Source organism: Protopterus annectens, chromosome 2.part1 (genome assembly GCF_019279795.1).
Source record: "Protopterus annectens isolate FY-2018-M chromosome 2.part1, PAN1.0, whole genome shotgun sequence".
Lineage (NCBI taxonomy): Eukaryota > Metazoa > Chordata > Ceratodontiformes > Protopteridae > Protopterus > Protopterus annectens.
The window spans coordinates 1,100,580,168-1,100,605,049 of record NC_056729.1 but is presented as its reverse complement, the minus strand read 5'-3'; positions in this window follow the sequence as shown (position 1 = coordinate 1,100,605,049).

Here is a 24,882-nt window from a genome sequence, read left to right as displayed (position 1 = left end):
GGAACACCATTATGACCAGGATGTAGCTGTACATGGAACAGTAGGTTGTGCAAGCCTGATAACACATGGGTTGACACAACATACGACATGTGTCCCGACATGGGGAGAGTGGGCAGTGTGTAGGGGTGTGTTCACATCCCAACTGCGTCCACCTGCGCCCACAGTAAGGATGAGTGCTATAGAGTAGTGGCAGGTGGGGGAACTATGGGTATGCGATTATGGGGCTAGGTGTGCATGTGTTGTCTGGCAGACATGTATTAGGACTGCCCCATGGGTGTAAGTAATATTCCAATGTGGGTATAGCAGACACCCATACCTCCCAAACTATAAGAGTTCATCTATTGAACAGTCCTTAAACCATTGGGGGAATACATAGGGACCATATCATTGAACTGTCCCCGATTACCAGGGACGTCCATGATTACGAATCAGAATCCTAACACAGTCTCAACTATGCCATCCTAGAACTAGTGATATTAGGAGGAAAGGTGGCGGAATACACTTAATGAATAATGACAACATGTAAGAGTCATAAACTGCATGCACCTCAGAAAATGTGTATGAATACATAGTGCTCTGTGTCCGTCAGTGTATCAGGTTAATAGCACCAACCTTCTAAATGTGTCCCTGAGGTCGTTATGCAGTGTCCCTGATTCAGTGTTTATTCTTCCCCATTCATATGAGAGGTCTGATAGTGAGAGAAAGCGTATGTTCCGCTGACTACCTTAGAAGATTAATAGAATAAAAGGTATGGGGTTACCACCTGTCCACCTTTGCGAGGGACACTCCCCTGTGGGCAGTTGTGTCCTGCATAATAACTGTATTTAAGGCAAATGTCCTGTGATTTAGGGCAAAAACTACCTATATTGTCTGTAGTAGTAGCATAAAACAATTATGTTCCTCTGAAACACCTAAATGTTACAGGTAACAGTATAAGCAACTATAATGCTACAAGAGTATCCTTTTATTTAGGCGAAACAGTGAAGTAGACCCCTTTCTACTGGCCATGGGTGTGTTGCCCTGCAAAGTCTGACGTCTGTACATATTGGTCCTATAGGGTTGCCACCTTTCCAAATGGCCAGAGTGGGACATATTCTGTAGAAATGCAGACATTCCAGGACTAAACATACCTACAGCCGTGCATAGTACAGGATTACACTTATTTGCACAAATAAAAGCTTAATCTAGTTGCATTTGAATTGCTTATGCTACTTCACATTACATATAGAAGTGTCATATATAAAATAACTGTTGTATGCAATCATTAATGAAACGTAGAATATAATAATGTCCTGTAATCTGGACATGTGCTATGTCTTGATTATTTTCGCACTGTCCCTCACAAAGTGGGACAGGTGGTAACCCTAAAGTCCTACCTTGGCCAGTTGAGAAGGTGGCAAACCTATAATAGGTATGCGGTAGCATGACCTGTCCGACGGATGTGGCTACCACAACCCAACTACTCATTTGTAATGCAGGGTCTCGGTTCCCATGTATCAGCCTGACAGGAGCAGAGTGTATGCAGAACACACAAATATGATTAATTCACTGGACAGGCCACAGATTCCATACAGTTGAACACCATGCCGTCGCCTAATGGGCAGCCATTCCCGATAGTGTAGTCATGTAGTCCGATATGATAGGCATTACAAGGTGGGAGCAGACTGTAAAAGGAACACACAATTATGAATGATTCACCGGACAGGCTGCTGATTCCATACATTCGAATACCATGCGGTTGCCTAATGGGCAGCCATTCCCGATACTGTAGTCAGGAGTGGCCTTAGGTCAACTGGTGCCTTAGGCAGAGGGAACAATGGCACCCCCCATCACACCACCCAGTGCCCCCATCCTGGTCTACCTACACCAAATAAATACTGGTAAAGTACACCCACTAAAGCGGTGCCCTAGGCGTCTGCTTAGTTGGCCTATGTCTAAGGCCGGCTATGACTGTAGTCATGTAGTCTGATGTGATGGGCATCACAAGGTATGCCTAAGAGGAACACACGAATATGAATGAATCTCCGGACAGGCCGCTGATTCCGTACAGATGAATGCCATGCCGTCGTCTAATAGGCAGCCGTTTCTGATAATGTATTCATGTATTCCGATGTAATAGGCATCACAAGGTGGGAGCACATTGTATGAGGTACACACAAATATGATTGTGTCACTGGACAGGCCGCAGATTCCGTACAGCCAAACGTGATGCCATCGCCTAATGGGTGGCCAATGTCGATACTGGAGTCATGTAGTACAATGTAATAGGCATCACAAGGTAATATTGTGGTCCTCACTCACACCCAGGGGTGTGAGTGACAGATGCAAGCACCAATGCCGGTGCATTAGCAAGTGCGGGAACGAGCAGGTGTAAGCGTGATTGCCTACCAGTATGCGGGTATTGCATTGGTTAAGCAATGTAGAGGCTAATCGGGCGTAAGAGGCTGTAACCAAAGGATATCATACAGTGCAGTCATTCAACAGTATAGGAATGTATCCCATCATGTAGAAGTACATGTGAGTGTTTATGTCCAGCATATAGATACATACATATATAGAGATGTATCAGGGACATGCCATGTGGCAACAAAGCATTACAAACGAATGAAACGGGAAACACCAGCGACACCTGTATTATGTAGTGGTGTTGCTCTATGTGATCACAAGACTCCCTCAGACAGACAATAGTTGTACATTGGCCGTATACATCACTCTGTGCATGTAATGTACATTAACACAACAGTACCTGTCCAATCATTATGTGTGAACAGTATTCCTGCAATGTGCAACATCATCATCATGATAAATGTAAATGGGGTAACCATAGAGGGACCAGTAGTGTTTTGTGTACAATGGGGTCATCCTCCTCACGTGTACCTGAACCATGTAGGAGTGATGTGCATACCAGGACCGTGCGCCTGAGGGACAGTGGTGAGGATAACAGTAGTATGTTATGATGCATATTACAAGTGTTTCATGTGTCCAGTGGGCACGTGTGTGTAATGGACAGCTATGTATAGGGCAGATGGTGTTCTAGGAGCCGAATGGCCTTATGCGTCCATAGGTGAGGGTCAGATGTTGGGGAAGGAGTGTAGGTATTGCCATGGAGAATATGTAGGAGCACAGAAATGACAGCATACAGGGTTGGTATATGACACATGTGGGGGGATACACCCTGGATGGGGATGGGTCTTCGGCATTCAAAAGCCCATGGGAACAGTGGGATGGAGGTCTCCAGCCATGGGCAACTGCCACTGCACCTACACAGCTGTAAAGGAGGCAGTGCTGTGGGCTGTCCAGAACAGGCAGCATTACCCTGTAAATGTGACACTGCGCCCTTGAACTGGCAGATCTGGCTTCGTAACACCTTAGGGAGCCACCTACAAAACATGTCCGGGACTGCACAATAGCAGATATGTATCTGTCTGGTCCCTCTCCCAAGGGGGACATGCTCCATCCTCAGTGCTGGAGCCACCAGAAGGTGGTGCATAGCCAACAGAGGTTGATGTTAATGGTTGGGCCCCAGATGTACTAGTGCCCAGTGCCATGGTCAGCTGAAGTGGGACAGGAGGATCTGCTGGGACCTACCAACCCATTCGGCCTATGGTGTTGCATTTTAAACCCACATATGGCTTAGTGATAGACAACAGCATACAGGATTACCTACGACAGTATGCATAGATATCACCAGCAACCCATCAGATTGTATACATTTGCAGAGGGAGAACAACACATGCATATATACTGCATGGCAACTGTACAATGTGTAGTAGACATGTGACTACAGCTATGAACCATTGCCCATCACTGGCTTGTCACTGGGAATCCCACACAGTGTCAGTCATACCACTGTCTCATGTGACACATGTCCAGTCAGGGATGCGATGGCAGTAACACATCCCTATCATCATGTACTGTCTGCAATCCCCACACCATGCTTCTGCTGTGCACAGAAGTGTGTTCAATGTGTAACACAGGAAACAAATGGTTGTACACACTGACCTGTTCACAGATGGCCCTACAGATGGGGTTCCCTCATGAACAGAGCACTGTCATGTCTGCATTTTAACATGCAGAATAGCCAATACCACACACACATGTTAAACAGGCAGTAGTCTCAATGCAGCATAGCTACACATACATGCTGTAGTTGTGTGGCACATCACCCTCCTGTCATTAAGCTATTTTCCACTGTTGAAAATGATTTAGGTACATCCAGATATCATCTGCGATGCTATGTCAGAACATCACATCCAGGTACCACTCACAGTGACTGTCATGGCCAGAAAATAACATCTTTCCCTAGATAGTGTGCTGTGTTTATCATGTGGATGGCTATGGTAACACCATCACAGCTGTGCCACATGCAATCAGCTAGAGGAGGACCGCAATAGGTGCAGAGGCCATCACCTGACCATTTCCATCTGTTACAATACACATGCTGCTGCTGTGCAGGTGTACACCTTCACATCCACCAGATAGTGTGTGTGTGGGACAGGCAATGTACACCAGGGAAGGGCTTGGAGACTTCACCATAATCTGCCACATGCTGAATAGTACAGGGTCAAACCCCTGACTACTCATTACTGTTACATGGGCATGACGTTACTACATGTGCCACAGAGGTGGAATGTTGCAGTGCTGTAAGAACATGTGTGTAGGTAAGTGAGTGCCATCGGCAACATATATAGTAGACATACATTAGGTGTGGCACACATGTCAGTCCATGTGAACGGATGCCATTGTCACCATAACCACACACTAATGGACATGCATTGACACCTTTGCCAGGGCAGCAAATACACAATGTAACTACTTAGTTTGCCACACCACAGTAATGCACAGGACCACATGCACCACAGAGGATATCTGGAGGTTCAATGGGCAAGGCCATGTGAAAGTGCTTGACAACTGTTGGTATGTCAACGAGGTTTATACTGGGAGTGACTGTGGTTATGAGCATCACAACCCACATGCAGACACAGGGTGCCAGTACTGTCATGCAGGTATGCATTGCTCCATGGGTGTGTAGTGTTTGGCTGTGCAAGATGGCTGTACAAGGCTGGGTGAGGGGTAATCCTTGCCATTGCATCACCCGACAATGGTGTGCAGTGCAGGGGTGTAGTGTCTGCAATATCCCACACAGATGGATACTGCATTATCTGGCCTGACATCCTGGTTACCAATGTGTAGGGCCATAGCTTTGCAATGCATGCCATGTCTGTGTTTGATAGTCCTTCACATGGACATTGCCTGGGATGTGCATGTCCCACAATACTGTACAGTGACATGTACAGGTGTACCTGGTTTGGCAGACACATGTAGTGTACACAGCCTGTTATACCCTGATATGCCAATACTGGCCTGGTGTGGCAACACCTGCTTACATTGAGCAGGTTGGCCCTGCACCTGCATGTATAGAATAGATAGGTATTCTGTGGTGTCAGTGGCATGGGTCCATACAGGGCACATGTGTACAGCATTGTCTGGCCTTAGTGGATCACATATGATGACACCACATATGTTGCAGCCAATGTCTACATATATGTGCCAATTGTACCGCTGTACAGAGTGCCATGTCCTCTGCAGGCCACTGCGGTCACACCATGCCTACTATCTGTCCTCAATGTGCATGTTATTAGCAACATAGGGGGATATCCTAGGCAAGGTTGTATGTACATGGCACATGAGTGCGGGACATATACCGGGTACTAGTAGGGCTGCATACTTAGTTCATCAGCCCTTTTACCAGATGTATGGGTATGGCTTGCCAACTCAGTGCTGTGGCTGACTGACAGCTGTACTCCTCATGAGGTGGCCAATGTGTCATAAGATGGATACTATATAGGAAAACTACAAAACCCGCTCCCAAACATGTCCAATGGTAAGACAATCACAGCCACCTCTACACAGGCTCTGACAAACAAACACACACTTGCCATGTCCTGTATACAAACCCCTACCATATCACACTGCAGTAACACGCATTTAGGGCATGTGCTACAGTGAATACTACAAAGCACTGTACTTGTCTCATGCAGGCAGACACACACACACACACACACACACACACACACACACACACACTTGGCATATCTGGGATTAGAACACCGACCTAACTTCTTTACTACACTACAGCATTATGCAGTTACAGAACACGCTACCGAGATTACTGGGACACAGCACTCCCAGAGGTGTATTTGTGGCTGGGTGACATCATCGGCCTTGCTAACAGTGGGTATAAGAAATGTATGGAGTGTGAGCAGTATAAAGGTATTACTCAGTCCTCAGGCAAATGGGGAGACACATACAAACACACACACACACACACACACACACACACACACACACACACACACACACACACACACACACACACACAGCAAGTGTGGGACTAGAACACCAACCTATTTTATTACACTACAGCATTACGCAGTTACAGAATGCTTTACCAAGATTACTGGGACACAGCACTCCCAGAGGTGTATTTTTGGATGGGTGACATCATTGGCCTTGCTAACGGTGGGTATAAGAAATGTATGGAGTGTGAGCAGTATAAAGGTATTACTCAGTCCTCAGGCAAGCTGGGAGACACACCTACACACGGCAAGTGTGGGACTAGAACACCGACCTAACTACTTTATTATACTACAGCATTACGCAGTTACAGAATGCGCTACCGAGATTATTGGGACACAGCACTCCTAGAGGTGCATTTGTAGATGGGTGACATCATTGGCCTTGCTAATGGTGGGTATAAGAAATGTATGGAGTGTGAGCAGTATAAAAGTATTACTCAGTCTTTGGGCAAACGGGGAGATGCACATACACACACACACACACATGGCAAGTGTGGGACTAGAACACCAAACTAACTACTTTATTACACTACAGCATTACACAGTTACAGAAAGCGCTACCAAGATTACTGGGGCACAGCACTCCCAGAGGTGTATTTGTAGATGGGTGACATCATCGGCCTTGCTAAGTGTGGGTATAAGAAATCTATAAAGTGTGAGCAGTATAAAGGTATTACTCAGTCCTCAGGCAAATGGGGAGGCACACATACACAATCACACATGGCAAGTGTGGGACTAGAACACCAACCTAACTACTTTATTACACTACCAAATTATGCAGTTACAGAATGGGCTACCGAGATTACTGGGATGTAGCACTCCCAGAGGTGTATTTGTAGATGGGTGACATCATCGGCCTTGCTAAGGGTGGGTATAAGAAATGCATGGAGTGTGAGCAGTATAAAGGTATTACTCAGTCCTCAGGCAAATGGGGAGGCACACATGGCAAGTGTGGGAGTAGAACACCAACCTAACTACTTTATTACACTACAGCATTATGCAGTTACAGAATGCACTACCAAGATTACTGAGACATAACCCTCCCAGAGGTGTATTTGTAGATGAGCGACATCATCCGCCTTGCTAACAGTGGGTATAAGAAATGTATGGAGTGTGGCCAGTCTAAAATCAATTTAGAGTCCATCAGCAAACAGGGATAGTCATACACACACATGCCAGTGTTGAGTATGGAACACCTGCCTATTTACAGATTACTATTACAATACTACACATATACGAATCGCACCACACATGTCAAGGCTGTCATTATGACCGTCTGGGAATGCGGACATCAACAGGGATGCTGGCAGTTAAGAATGTACATACCTGTGAACCTGTGTGTTTAAAGTATGAATCCATCCTGACCTGGAGTATGCCCATCTGTGGAATGGATGACTACTACCACTATACAGGGTTACAATGGCCATGCCCATACACAGAAGCACATAACCAACACAAGGTATCACTGGGCATGCTCACACACTTAGTAGCACAGGGCTGTCCGGAATGCACTGTGTCCATCTACACAAGGATATACTGGGCATGTTCATACACTTAGTAGCACAGGGCTGTTTGGAATGCACTATGTGTCCATCTACACAAGGATATACTGGGCATGCTCATACACTTAGTAGCACAGGGGGCATGCTCACACAGTAGCACAGGGCTGGTCAGAATGCACTACTATGTGTCCATCTACACAAGGATATACTGGGCATGCTCATAGTGCTAGTAGCACAGGGCTGACTGGGGTGCACTCTGATGCTAAACACGGAGGGCCACAGTGGCCATGCTATTACATGTAGACATAAATAACACATTGTAATGGGCTCTGGTGTTGGTAGTTGTCATTCTTAGTGGGAATGCTGCTCTACATTTATTTGACACTGGTCTTTTACAAATCAGCTGTCATTCTGGGATGACATGGCTGACAGTAGGCAGGCCTTTGTCACATATCACATGCATCCATGATACAAGGGAGTGTGGATATTACCCAAGTCGCATCCACCCACACAGTGCCATTCCAAGGCAAATGTCCTAAACACAAGTTAACTCCCATACACCTACAGGACAACTGCATTGTTTTCTTATGCTAACCAGTGCTAGATGTGTAGCATCCATATTCACAGCTTGCCACTGTAGATCCAACAATGGGGAGTACTGACATCTGTGCAGTGAGGAACACCTGGCTGATGTCTCTGTAGTGCACAATAGCACTACCACCATATACCTCAGAACCTAGCACTACCACCATATACCTCAGTACCAGACATGTGGGCCATAACACAGGTACGGACCACTCCAGGTGGTATACCCACATACATAAAGGCCAATCACATGTACTGACTGGTCCCCCCATGAAAGGCATCACAGATGAGCCATGTGCAGGACACAGTGTCACATTCTGCATTCTAGGATGTAAACTGCAGACATGACCATGCCCTCAGACCACCACCATGCAACCATTCATGTTGTATGACAGACGAGTACGCCACCATGTGACCCTTGACCTGTGTACTGTACTAAGCTCTACATCAACTGTAGACAGTACACATGTACTGACACATTTGCATCACGTGTTATGCAATGCAATGATACAACTGTCTGTGACCAGGTGAGCTGTACACATACCAAGGGCCCTCAGTAGTGTCCACCATTAGCAGATGGCTGTTGTTGTACACCAGTACACACCCTCATGTATGGATATGACATACATGTACCTGTCCTGGGTATGTACATGCCACACACACAACATACCTGTAAATAGCATAGCTGTTGTAGTCCTTTGTGCAAACAGGTGGCTACAGCCATTACACACATGCACATGGAATGCAGGTCCATGGCTGCTGAATGCTAACAGTACATAAGGTGTGATATCAATGTTGACAGAGGTAACATCCCCTCTGTACTGGTCACCCATCATATCATACAACAGTCCATGTGTCATGTATATTATTACACATATCCGCCAATTGCAATGCTTACAAACATGACCAAATGTCAGGATTGTAGGACCTACACACCTGTACACATAGTGTTGTGCATTCAGATAATATGAGTGTGCAGTTGCTGATGTATGCGGGTGGCATGTATGCTAGTACATCATGCAGCTGCAATGCAGCCTCACCATTGCCAACTGTATATGGTGATATGCTGAATGTACAGAAAGATGTACCACAGATGGGTTGAAATAACTGGACAGATGTGTTGAAATAACTAAGTGGCAGGGCATCTTTGCAGATGGATGTTTGCTGTGGACAGCTCACAGGTGTGTCACAAGTGGTCCTACAATACCCTGTGTAACTGTTAAGCAATGGTTTAGTTAATTGAAGGACATAACACACAACTTAGACAGCGGTCAGGGTGATAGTGGTAAATCACTTGACACCTGTTAATAGATATGGTGTCCATAGTGCATATATCAGCACTGTTGTCACAGGAAGTGTCAGTACAGTTTGTAATGTGTGCAATACTGCTGTACATCTGACATACATAACATGATCTAGGCAGTTCTGAGATTCACAGTACTGGCATGTGTGGTTGCGTGTGTGTCCATATTTGTCACGTATTGTGGGGAATGCATCTCAGTTGTTACTCACTCTCCTATACACTAGTGTACACATCTGTACTGACTGCAATGTATAAAGCAGGACATAGGCAGAGGCATGTATCTCACACATGTGCGGTATCTGTATGTGCATGACATAGGTGTATTAATTACTGAATGCCACAGTGTGTGTATGTAGGGCTGACTGGTCCCTGGGGTGAGGATGGATGCTACCATACTGAACTGATAGGAACCCTCCCACCATCCAGGTGATGCATTCAACTATCCGTGTTGATGTCCCTGATCTTAGGCCATAATGACTACCTGTACATGTTTATTCTCTGTGGTGCGTCATGTAGGTGCACAGTACTGTAATGATGATTTGCACATAGGTAGGGGTCCTCATCCCACCAGTAGCAACTGTGTGCGAGTGTGTGTTACTGTGTCAGTGAATCTGTGAGTGTGTGTGTGTGTGTGTTTGTGTGTGTGTGTGTGTGTGTGTGTGTGTGTGTGTGTGTGTGTGTGTGTGTGTGTGTGTGTGTGTGTGTGTGTGTGTTACAGTGTCACTGAATACATGTGTGTCAATACCTGAGTGTGTGGGTGCAGTTGTGTGTTGGCATCCTGTCATGGGAATGTGTATTACTGATTCCCATTGAGGCATCACACTTCCCACTGGCCTCTACCCTTGTAATCAGCTAGACCACTCTTATCTCACCTCTCCATGTAACTGTACCTGTGATGTCTCCCTTTATGGATGTCACGTCTGTGGCCACAGTAGCTTAATACACAGCTATCATGCTCTTGGAATGGTAGACGTTTTTGTAATGTGGGACATTCTCACTGGTATGTGGCAGCTACATGGTGCATGCTGATATATACATACATACCTGTGAGTAGTCCACATTGACATATGGGACACTTAACTGCAAACACTGACATCCACTGGCACGTGCAATTAGACCTGAAGAAGGACAGCAGAACAATATGACCAACATGCATTTACTGTTGTTACACAAGACACATACTGTTAACAGTATTGTACACCTGTACTACACGGTATATCTGCTGACTGTCAACAGTCCTCAACATTTATAAAAAAAAAAATCATCCTAGTCTGTTCACCCTGTGCATCAGACCATATGAGCATGTCCCTGCACCGATGGTGTGGATGTCAGGGATGCGGCACAGGCATCATCATATGCACAGGGTGTTAATGTTTGCTGGAGGCCTAGGCTGCACTGTTGTTACACAAGACATATACTGTTAACCGTATTGTACACCTGTACTACATGGTATATCTGCTTACTGTCAACATTTGTAAAATACACATATCATCCTAGTCTGTTCACCCTGTACATCAGACCATATGAGCATGTCCCTGCACCGATGGTGTGGATGTCAGGGATGTGTCACAAGCATCATCATATGCACAGGGTGTTAATGTTTTCCAGAGGCCTAGGCTGCACCATTGGATGACATCATGTGTGTGGGTTTGGGCCTTTGATCTAATTGGGCATGTGTGGATGTTATGCATGTGTGTGTTGTGGTGCCCTACATATGTGTCCAGTGTGTGTGTGTATGTCTGCACATAGTTCTCCCATGTGTCTGGCCTACACAGGGGTATTATTGACAGCTGCAGACTGTACAGGTGAGGTTTTACAGTACACAGTGTCTGACTATGGACATGTGACCTGTTCCTGCCAGGGGTTGCACGGGCACTACCAGACAGAGGTGCATATTGGGTACTGTCTGATGTCACTAGTCCACTGGAACCATGTCCCTGTTGGGACCATCCCAGGCCATGTGCACGTGGCCTGCTATGTTGTGGTGTGGACAGCACAGCACCAGATGCACTGCTGCTGCTACCGCCACTATGGGAGTGGGCATGTGAGGTAGCTCGTATACATAGACCTGACACAGGTGATGTAGCAGGCCTACATCCATGTGCCTGATACGTCAATCCTACCAGATGTTCCAACACAGACAGCTCACGTTCGCGGATTGTCATGCCATGGTCAATGACTCCAACCATGTCACCCAACTGTCTATCCAAAGCATCAGCAATCTGCTGTTGAGCATTTACCATTGCCTGGATGCTGTTGTTTAAAGAACGGACAGCAGCCCTCTGTAGCCTCTGATCTTCTCTGTTGCACTGTTCAGCACATGCCTGTGCCTCCATTACAGCCTGAAACATGCGTCTGGTGACACCAGCTGCTGTGACCTGTCATGCAGGAGCATGTTGGCCAGAGGTCCTCCTATGAGCAGCACTTGCCACGTGCCTGTGTGGGGCACCACCAGTAGTTTGGCTGACACCATGGTATGCAGGTACACCTTCCATAGTCCCCACACTTTCCTGTTCCAAGCTAGCATGCGCCAACTGTCCTTCCTCTATGGCCACTGGTGATGGGGTATGTGCAGGTATGGGATCTGTGTGCAGGGATGAGGTGGATATAGATGGAATGGCAACCAATGGCACAGTTTCAGCCCCTGACAACTTTGCCTGTAACCCAATCATATGTTCATCATCACTGCTAGAGTTTGTGGGGACACTAACATCTGATGTACCGCAGGAGGGCAATGCACCTACATGACCTGTGAGAGCAGACAAGAACTGTACATTACAATCTATACAATAGACACACACATGCATGTGATATGACAGAAGGCATGCAACATGCATGTGATATGGCAGGCGGCATGTAGCGCAGACAATAATAGTGGTAGTTATCATACATCCCTAGGTTGCACACAACAGCATGCATGTGTGATAGTAGACGGCATGCAAATTACACAATCATAGTAGTGGTTAGCATACATCCCTGTGTTACACCATGTGGACCAGCACAGGTTAACAGTACACCTGCCTGATGTGTGGCATATGACCTTGATAATAACATCTAGTATGACATGTGATCTGCTGACATGTGCAATGACATGCATACATGTTTAACACAATGGTGTCCTGTCGAATATACAGTGGGGCAATGGTGTACCAATTCAGTGTTGTCTGTCCACCCTACAGATATACTACAAATTTAGCTGATGTGCATGGCCATTGCAGGGAATCTTGAGGAGTCTCTATTGCTATACAGTGTGAGTTACAGACAGGGTTCATAGCCATGACTGTGTTCAGATACAATACATATATACTGTGGAATGTGGCCCACATCACTGAGGTGTATACACACTAAACCATGATGTGGAAGTTGTGACACAGGTCACTGATGGGTATATGGATGACACCCCTGCACATCTGCAACCATATTGCTGCAGCCTGGCAACTATGGGCAGACATGGCGAACACATCAGTACACCATGTCCCACATGACATCTGTGTACCACACACACACACACACACACACACACACACACACACACACACACACACACACACACACACACACACACACGGAGCTAGTATGGCATTTATGTCCATTACCAGCAACGGGAATGTACTGTATTTGTGGCCTGATGTGGATACTGTACAAGTAACTGCTGTCATGCTGCAACACCCTCAAGATGTTCAACACATCCTATGTGGTGGATTGATGTTACACCTACACAAGATGTGCACAGGCCTGTAGGATGTCTAGTGTTCCGCATCTACATTATGACCATTATACAAAGGCCATGGCCGAACCATGTGTAGCCATTGTATGACAGGGTGTACACACAAGCACAATACTTCTACTGTGTGTGTTGTTCCATGTCTCTGGCCATCCTCCATGGCCATGTGTGTACATGTGTTGTCCAAATTATAGTGATGGGCATGTATTTCACATGTCTGTGTTGTCTCATATGACATATATGCTCCACTGACAACAGGGTTATGCAGATAAAGGGTGGTATGTGGGATATGTTTTCAGGTTAGGTAGGCAGTGTAGCAGCCAGGCCAATAGATGTCATGGACATATTAAGATAGCACATCACATTGTATGACATTCATAGCAGGGCTATGATCCACACCGGTGAAACCTGTGTGCTGGCCATACTCCAGCCAACTGTGTAGTACTGTTTGTATTCACCACATGTGTAGATCAGATCTGTTGTACATTCCTAAAGTGAATGGCACCTCCACCATTGTATGCACAGCTGTCAACACATCTGGCAATAAAGTTTGTGAGGATTCATGTCGGTGAGATGATTCACATAGTTTGCAAGTGTGGCACATGGATAGTCATTGTGATGCATTGCAAGTCCGACCTGCATATTGTGACAGGACCATACATTATGTGTACATGTTGTGAATGGCCACATGGCAGATAGATGTGTGCATTACGGTTCCTGATAAATAATTACACTCTCACCTGCAATGGCCTGCTGTCGCTGCAGAATGCCAGAGGTACCTAAATAGGAGTAACACAGCAGTATGAGCATAATCCACCCCTGTATAAAGGCTACAGGGAGCAATGTGCATAACACATACACCAGTACATTAGACTATAGTATGGTGTATGCACATGTGTGCATACACAGAGTAGCCTACTGCGGTGTGTGGGTATACATGCCTTGCATATGATGTTACATTACAAAATGTACAGTGACACATGCAGCTATATGGAATATAGTTGTTATTGGTGCAGTACTGACTTACCAGGCAACTCCAGGCTCAGTGGTTGAGAGACACCCACCTCCACAATATCAGCTAAGGCTTGTGGATGTGGCTCTGCAGGTGTCCCCAGGTTGGCCAGTAGCTCCTCGGTATGTGTGAGTGGGGGCTGGGTTGGTGGTCCACCACCTGTTGCACCTTGTTCCCTGGCAATTGCATTCGTATGCTGTTTTGCCCATCTAATAAGGTCTGTACAGTGTCTGCGCACCTGCTGGTATGTGCGGTTGTGACCACCCACATCATTAACCCTCCTGCGAAGTTCCATCCACAGGGCATCCTGCTGCTGTGCATCCTGTGGCACATGGCTGAACAGGGTGTCATGATTATCGAATAGGTATGGGAAGAGGGCCTCATCCTCCAAGCATGTAAAAGGGGGAAGCCTTACACGCAGCATACCTGGAAGACATAATTATGGAGACAGGTCACAGTACCTCAGAGACATACAGAGCTACAGCTGAACATACATGTGTATCGCATTAATTCAGTTTAAATAGTTGTATTTGCAAACATACATGACACTGATGCGTTTGTGTCACACACATGTGACACTCAATGTTGAGTGGATATTATCACCATATATGTGTGTGTGTGTCACCTGATTACATTGCTCATACTCCATGTGGTTGATGTCTTGATGTGGGCATGTCTGTTTGCCTGTACTGGTGTTCCTACCTATCAGCACATGGCTGGATGTGTCCACATTAATGCAGTCGACCTTGATGCAGTGTATATGTCACATATAAGGACTTACACTGCCTTAACAGACATGACCTGTGACCCTGCAGACATGCTCACATAAGATTTTACATGTATGGGTTCTGCCATATACATCTACATGGTACTGTACAGCGATTCAACATCCTGCCATGTATCACCTGTGTTGCACATGTGATACACATGGGACACTGGTTACCAGATGGTATTTGCAGGGATGGATATCAACTATGGCATGTACAGTCAAAGTCAACTAGTGGGCTATATGCCATGGGCCATGTAGGCATCTAGGATGAAAGGTTACCTGGCAGTAGCAGACAGGTGGGTCTGTGGGGCCAGGTGGAGCAGTGCCACATTACTGATCCACAGGGTTAATGATACATATGCCATGCGTTACCATGCGGTCATCACACCATGTCTGAGAGGGGAGCGATGTGCAGCTTTGACGGACAGGAATGCATAGTATGGCAGGACTATGTCAAGTGTATGGGACAAGGATCTGTCCTGCATGTGGTAGGTGGATGTCCATGAAGTATGTGTTTGAGATCAGGATGTGTACGTGTAGCATGTCCGACATCACTGGGTTGGACATGGATTTATTCAGGGTATGCATCATGCTACATAGTGGAGATGGGGAATGGGAAGGCTGGTGTAGGCCATCTGTACATGGCCAATACCCCTTAAAGGAAATATGTGATCTGATATGGGTCACTTGAATGGTCTGTATGGCTGGACAATGATCTCTATATTTATGAATGGCACCCTATTATTATTAGGGTTGCCACATATGACTCCCTGACAGGTGTGGTGATCTAGCTATTACAGGAAAGACAACTTCCCAGCTGCATCCCTTACACACAAGTGTCCATTATGCTGACCACTGCCTAGGTGGCAGTTCATGGGTACAGGGTTATTAACATAGGGGTGACAATGCGAGTCAGCTATTGCTCCTAGGTCATAGTCATTCACATACTTCAATAGGCAGATGCTTTCTGTTTGTCTGTGAGGTATGGACTACAATGAGGGGAATTCATTAAACCTGACATACTGTAGCTGCCACTGGTGTGATGATCACATATTATTCAGACACCTTTTGTAGTGTTGTTTCAGCCAGCAGTCCTGTTGCAAAACACTCCTGTGACATAGGAATGTACATCTAGTATACCGAGTGTAGGTGGTACACAGTATGGGTGATGATGTCCTATGACCTGGCAAGGTTATGATATGCAGTGTGACATCAACCATACTGTCATCTATATCTGTACTGCTGACATCACTTAAGTGATCAAGGTTCATGGCCTTCCAGACCAGACTCAGCAGGGTAGTAGTGCAGTACTTCCCATTATCATTGGTGTCTCCCCCTTTGTTGGGTTGTGATACCTGTTGGTGTGCACCATTCAGTGTGTACACAACCTGACATGGAGCTATGTTTTACATGATGTGTATGTGGAGAGCATCTTGTTTTGCCATATGTGTATGATACAACCTGTGATGTGGGCAGGTCCTATGCAGACTGAGTGCAGCTTGTACATGCATAGTTGTGGGTACAGGGGCCCTGTGGTGTACATGGATATATGTTTGTGTACCTGTTGGGGGAGGGGGCCATGTTTTTATATTATCTAAGACCCTATCTGGATTGCTTATTCATGCTAAGCACTTGTTCAGGACTTGTAAACAGTACGTAAGCTAATGATTACTGTAGCACTCAGTCTTCCACATCACCTACAGGTAAGGGTGAACAGGTTTTGTACATAGTTTTCTCACTTGCGTAGAGTAATGTAGCTGTTTTACTCACTTTCCTCACTTATCTAGGTGAATGTAGTTCTATTATCAGGCATGTCCAAGAGTTAACTGCCAGTGTTCTCACCTGTCTATCTGATGAATCTGGACATCTTGAGGCAATGTACACATTGCCTCATGTACACAGACAAGCCTCTCCGCCTACCAACCAACACTACAACCTGTGAGAGATGCACTCATCTAGCTAAACTGGAGGTAAAAGTCTCTCCAACCAGGCCTGACCCTGACTGTCATGTGGAGAAGGTACACAGTCGCACAACACCACACTCATTACATAAATCTCACTGTATCTACCCCACCATTAACTGGGAAAACTACTCGTGTACCAACACATTAGCTCAACAGTTTCTGGAATTCATAAACACCAATGCCCTGACTCAACATATCCACACACCCACCAGCGGCAACAATATCCTAGACCTAGTCATTACCAACATGAGTGACTGGTGCTCCACACGTGAAGCCAACTCCTCGTTGGTCCGATCAGACCATGTGCTGAACACCGTTGATATCCACATCCCGCACCTACCTCCATTAAGGGAACCACAGTATAATATGTCTACAAGGTCAACTACATGCTTCTTAAGGCAGATATGGTGGACGTCATGACACCCATGCAAATGGACAATACTGTTACAACTGCTGAATCTTACACAAATGCACTCCATAAGCACTTACAGGAGTGCATGGCTTGTGCTATCCCAAACATAACCAGGATGCTGTACTCATAATTAACTAAACCAATCTGGTGGTCCCCTGCCATAAACATATTGTACTACAGGAAGAAGACACTGTTGCAAATGAGAGTACAATACCATGAGTGGAGGAGATCCCTGGCCAGCCTCAGTAAGAAGGTGAGATCCCTTATAAGACCCTCTAAAGCTAGCTACAAAAATTATAATGCAACTAATACCAACAACAACCACAAAGCCTCGATGTCAACAACCAGATCTGCTCTGAGTTACAGCACAAAGGCACAAACATTACAGAAACAATTGATATTGGCAACATCCTGGCAGATCCCTCTCAAAGCTGCACACTCTAAAGGCAATATCACAGCATCCATGGGACCAGACAACATCCCAGGCTGTGTTTTACACAAACTTCGGATCGTACTGTCTCCTACCTATGCACCATGTTCAATAATATCTTCACATCGGGCATAGTGCCCCCTGAATGGTGCACAGCAACAGTTATCCCACTCCACAAAGATGGCACCACAATGGACCATGGGACCTATTTCCCTATAGGCCTGACTAGCCTGGTCTGCAAGGCTATGGTGCACATCATGGATCACTGTCACAGAGACATTGGGTACCTCCCACCCTTTGACCCCTTCCTGTTTGGCATTGTTAAGGCCGGACCATGCCTGCTAAACCTGGTGGGCTTCTTAGAGACAGTTACCAAGGCATTAGATGAGGGTAAGGAGGTCCACACAGCCTAACTAGATCTCTCATAGGCTTTCAACACCATTCCTCCTTCTGGTACTATCAACATACCCATCCGCCTGAACATTAACCCCTACATCATGTGATGGTTTGCGAAGTGGATCACGGACAGAACACACACAGTAGGAATTGCATACCCTAGGTCTGACTGTATGCCAGTTACAACTGCCATCCCCCAGGGCTCAGTCCTGGGACCCCTCATGTTTGGTATATACTTCTCTGACATACAGACAAGCACAGGAGGGCTTTGGCTGAAAAGGTTTGCAGATGACTGCAAACTAGGGGACATAATTGTTTTCCCAGCTGTTATAGACACCGTTTGGAAGTGTCGCACTGAGACGAGTACCTGGAGTTAATATCATGGCGTCAAGCTGAATGCCTAAAAGTTCACAGTCATCCCCTTTGGATATAACTAATTACCCGTGGACTACCACATAAGTGCTAGTCCCCTACATACTAAAAAGGTAACACGGGATCCGGAAACACCAGTAGATAGCAATCTCTCCTTCGATGCCCATAATGACAAGGTGGTTAGAATATCTTTCTACATGGCCCCCCTAATCTCTAATGGGTTCGCATCCAGATCAGAGGGGCCACTGTGACTCTACACATGTCATATCAGACCCATTAAAGGATACAACACCCCATTTTGGATATACCTTACAAGACAACTGCAACAGCTTGGAAGACCACACCAGTACCACACCAAGAGGATTACTGACCTCAAACAGATGACCTATGCAGCCCAACCTACTAAACTCCAGCTGTACTGAGTTGCATACCACATACTCACAGGTGATCTTTGCTTGACATACAAGGCCCATGTCCAACCCTGTATTGCTGGATATGCTCCACCTAAACAGAAGTCCCTGAGAGTCACATGCTCTAGGGATATACACCTAACCACAATGATGAGTAGGATGTGCTGAACGGATAGATTCCTGACCCGGACATTCCCTATGCTTTGGAAGGTGATTCTAATGTAAATCAGGCAGGGCCCCTCACAAGCACTCTTCAAGGGAAGCCTTGACGTGTGGATGAGAGACAGACGTACCCAGGGATCACTGCAGTGACTCTGCTGGACAGAGGCACAGGGAACTATTGGCTCTGCTGTTCAGAGGCACAGGGAACCAAACTATGTGGGTGGAGAAAGGCAACACATGCTAGCTAGGCTTACAGATACCCTTGGTGAGACAGTCTAGTACCTACCTTTGCACATATTGCATGTCTTATGTGCATGGATAGTTAAATAGGTCTTCTATTTTACTTTGCTATCATGCTGATAAACTGTCGGTTCACTAAAAGACATATGTATCCTGTTATTGTGTATTGTAAATGCCAATTGACATAACTAATGTTTGCCTACCATTACAGTAATGCTATGTAGCTTGTAATACATATCTGCCTACAATATTGTACATTACACAGTTATTGGCACAATATCCCACAATGCAAAACATACTTGCACAGTGGCCCAACCTTCCACATGTTATTCTCTGTATTACACCCATACATATGGCTACAGTTACAATATATCAACATATACTATCCCCTGTTATAGCACATACTTGTTGGACCAACCCTGCCACTGACATTGGCTGGTGAGGAGTATTTCTGTTCAACGCCCTTATATAGCATCCCTTGTGGTGTATGCGGTGTTTGCCTTGTGACCTACAGCAGTACACACAAATATGACAAGCGTGACTATGCTCAACAATACATCACTACAAGTTAACTGTTCCACTATATGGATTGCGTACACTTTAAATACTACAGAATAGTACTACATACACAGACATACTGAGTGTTCTACATACCTTATTAGTAACCCGACGTATCGTCAACAGTTGATTCAATCCTTTTCGGTTTGTGTTTCAATGTTATTTGTAATGTTCCGCTGGTATATACGGATGGTTTGAATGTGTGATAACACATCCTTTTCTAGTTACATATCGGTAACATGTGGTATCCTGTCCACCAATTGCTGTTCCAAAGTAGTTAATTGGATGCACATCAGCTGTGCAGCTACTCCATTAGCCGATACCATGGCAACAGTGGTGTATAAGTGAGTACTCCTTTTGGGCATTGTCCGTTTGCCTTACTTTCGAGGGAGATGGCCTAGATGTGTTATTGCGATATATTTCAACAGCTATATGGAGACACACAGAGATATATTAGCTTCATGACTCCTTTGGACTGTGTGTAATGGCTAGATGATTTAGTTCTACATGTGAGTACAGCTGTTATATTTCGGAACAGTGCTACTTATGCAGGATTTGTTTGTACCTGATACTTCTGCAGATGTTTAAGTCTGACAAGGATGTTTGGCCAGCTCAAGGCCATATGGCTATGCATGAACTGTTATGTGGTGTACAGTGTGCTCACCAGACATCCTTGACTTGGTGTACAAGTGTAGCATACTGTGCTGTTACTCACTAATTGCTAACACATCCCGGTGTATGCACAACCCTCTGAAACGGGATTAATGCAAACAAACCCTATTACATCAGCAGCTGTTCCATTGTATAACAGCCACTATTTCACTTAGGGCCATATTAGTGTGTCTCTGACAAGGTACGTTAAGGTTTCTGCAGATGTTGTACAGTGTGTGAATGATTTGTGATGTTATTACAGTTTGTATTGTAATATGTTTGGGTATGGGGGTGATGTTGGTGGGTGTGCTTAGCAAATGCAGGTGTGTAGGAACTGCTTTTATGCATAATCACTATGTGCGTGAGGGTTCCTTCCCTATTTGAACACCTATCCTTTTGTGGACTAGTACAATGGTATTTGAAGGCTGATTCATTAAGGCACTGTTATGTGGTTCCTGTATAGCATGCAGGTGATGTTAGTCCTTGAATCCCTTTGGTAATACATCTGAATGTAATAACGTGCTGCTACATGATAGCTGTGTATTTCTGTCATAGGTTCATAGGTTCATAGATTAGTACTAAGCTAACTGCTCTTGCAAGCCATTTTAAGCCTAGCCAATTATCCCTTGTGAGATTCAAACCCTGCACCTTGTGGTACAAGGCAAGCACCTTAACCATTACGCCACACTCCCAACCCTAATCAGTAAAAACAAAATGAAAATTCCAGCAAAGCTAGAACTTCCACTGAGTGACCAACCAAACCTCTTGTATCAGAGGCACATTGGATATATGCAAATGACCCTTATGAACATATGTATTTGCAGTCATCATAGTTGTGTTGGTGAATGACCCTCTTTGGCTAGGGTTGCCACCATTTCATATATCCATAGTGGGCCCTTTTCGGGACACACATCTGATTTTACAGGCCGACACAAACCCATGGTCATTACAAGGGATAGAACTTTCCTTTCTTGCCTAATTATAAACTTATTCTTGTAGCAGTTTAGTAGCTTATCCTGTTTCCTGTACCATGTAGGTACTTTAGATACAGAAATAACTATTGTATGCAACTATTACAGTACATATGGGACATAATTATGTCCTACAATCCCAGGACATTTGCCACGTTTAGTTTATTTGGTCAGAACACAACCACCCAAAGAGGGAGTGTCCCTCACAAAGTGGAACAGGTGGTAACACTATCATTGGCTCATGTCCATAGCACATATTTGTAATGGTGTATAGGCATATACTCTCCATATCCTTTGTTCATAAAGGTTGGTAGTGGCGGAATGTGCGATTGCTATGGTCTATGTTATACACATATGTGAACACTTCAACTGTTGTATACGGGAGACCTATGGAATCCCGAAACCACAGTGTTCCAATGCACACTGTCCTGGGAGCAGACTCCCATACCCCACATTACCGACATCGACAGTAACTCGCGAAGGTAACACGAACATGGAACACACACATGCACACACAGACACACTGCTACCCAACACATCCAAAGAAACCATCCTACACTACGTATGAGCAGGTGGCCAAGCCCCCCTACCCACCCCATGTAGGTGTCTGCGCCCCACACACCACCCCCTACTTTAATATTCTACATCCTAAGTCATGCAACCAGATGCACAAAGCTAAGCCACAACCACACATTACAGTCCCCCAACACACACCACACACAGAACACACACTTACACACACTACAGCCCTAAGAAACATACGTACACACAGTAACCTACCCAAACCGCAACACCAGAAGCACTGACTAACTATCCATTAACATTGTGAGATTACACCTCGTGCATCTGGTGTTTCGGTACTGTGTTCTTTCAGACCTTAAGCCTCGGGATTGTGTGCGTCGGTACATAAAGCAGTCGGTATGTGGTAGGTATCCAATTTATATGTACCTCCATGGTTATGTAGATGTTGTTAACCTATCTATATATCTACATATATATGTATATGCCCATATATCGACATATCTCTCTCTTTCTACCTCTCTCTCTTTCTCTATTTCTATATATGATGTGTATATATATATATATATATATATATATATATATATATATATATATATATATATAACATACACCTTTCATTGTGTACATGCCGGTTTGTCCTATTTCAACACATTCCTACCTTTTGTGTTTTATCCTGTCAGTATACACGACTGCCACTGGTACATCTCAGGTAGCTTAGTGGTATGTTATTGTGATGAATGTGTACATGGTTGCATGTTCTAATCCTGGCAGTGATATCTTACCTCTCAGAGCAGGCACTGGTAGTGCAAGGGTGATGAACGCACATTTCAGTGGTTGTGTGTTCCAAATGTTTATTATTCTGTGGAGAACTACCTATATATGCAAGCTGTGTTTAAGGTATACTATGTAACATGTGCACATCTGTGAAGATTCTTGTCAGGGATACTCCCCATTATTTGGAAACACATCCCTGATTACATTATACAAAACCCCTCACTAACACTCCGGGGAATCCTTGCAGAGTGGGTGGTGAACAGTAGCTGCACCCCAGGGATCCCACAAGTGGCTCTGCTCCACAGAGGGACAGTTAGTTGATCGATGGGGTGGCGACAGCAGACACATTTTGTCTATGCTTATGAGTGGCCTCGGCGGTTGGGCATGTACCTACCTATGTGTCTATGAACCTGTACATACAGTATGGACACATGCTGATAGCTTAATATACTGTTCAGGTATTGACTTACCTTGTGCCAATGGTGGTTGTGTGTACAATAGTTGAGAGCTACTTATGTAGGATGCACACAGTAGACCACCTATACATGACAATTTACAGGTGGTCGTGTGTGTGTGCCATCCATGTTTGCTGTGTGTGTAGGTGGAGAAGGGTGTCAGTCCATGTGTGCCTACACTGTCAGTGTGTGTGCTATACGTTACCTCTTTGCTAAGGCATGGGCATACTGGGCACACCTCCGTCTGCCTACTGGGGCTAGCACAGGGTGTTCGTGGTTTGAGCCCCCCTGTGCCTGTGGGTCCTTTGGCAAGGGTGGTGGGCTGTGAGGGCCTTCACCATTCTGTCCCTGTTGCAGCTGTTTCCACAGGATCATATTGTGTAGCATGGCACATACTATGAAGATGTGGGCACACATTCCTGGAGAGTATTGCAAGGTTCCACCAGATATGTCCAAGCAACGGAACCGTGATTTCAGCATCCCAAACACACGCTCTATGATGATTCTGGTTTCTGCGTGTGCCTCATTATGGTGTTCTTACATGGCTGTGTGTGCATTTCTGATGGGTGTCATCATAGGTTCATAGGTTCATAGGTTGGTACTAGGCTATCAGCCCTAGGGCCTATACAAGCCTAGCCATAACAATTCCCTGACTATTTCTTCCCACATTATTTACTTTCCTGGACCCCTGTCTAGCAGGGCGACTGACGTGATCCCTGGGGTGAATTTCCTTTCGCCCATCCAATCGTCAAGGTTCCTCTTGAAGAGGTCCAAAGAGGCACTCTGCTTGACATGTATGGGCAATCTATTCCAGAGTCTGGGGAGTCTCTGGGTCAGGAACCTATCCCTCCAGCATGTTTTGTTTATTGTGATGACAAGGTTTAGATCCCTGGAGCATGTAGCTCTGAGGGATTGGGATTTCTTTAATTGTAGCATGTCCAACAGCTCTGGGTTTGACATGGCCTTGTATGTTAAGCAGAGATCGTCTGAGTAGACGATATGTGACAGAGTATAGCTGGAGTTTTTAGGCGGTCAGCGTAGGGCATCTGCTTTAGGCCTGTGATTCTTTTAGTGAGGTATTTCTGAGGCCTTTCCAGTTGTTGCAGATGTCTTGAGAGGTACATACCAAATGGGGCATTGTATTCTATAATGGGTCTAATGAGGGATGAGTACAGTGGGACAATGACCTCTTTTTTCTTCATGAAAAGCCCTTCGTGATGAGGTGTGCCACATAGAAGGATTTCCTGACTGTTGTATGATGTGGTTATCGAAGGTGAGTCCACTGTCCACCTGTGTCCCTAAGTCTCTTAT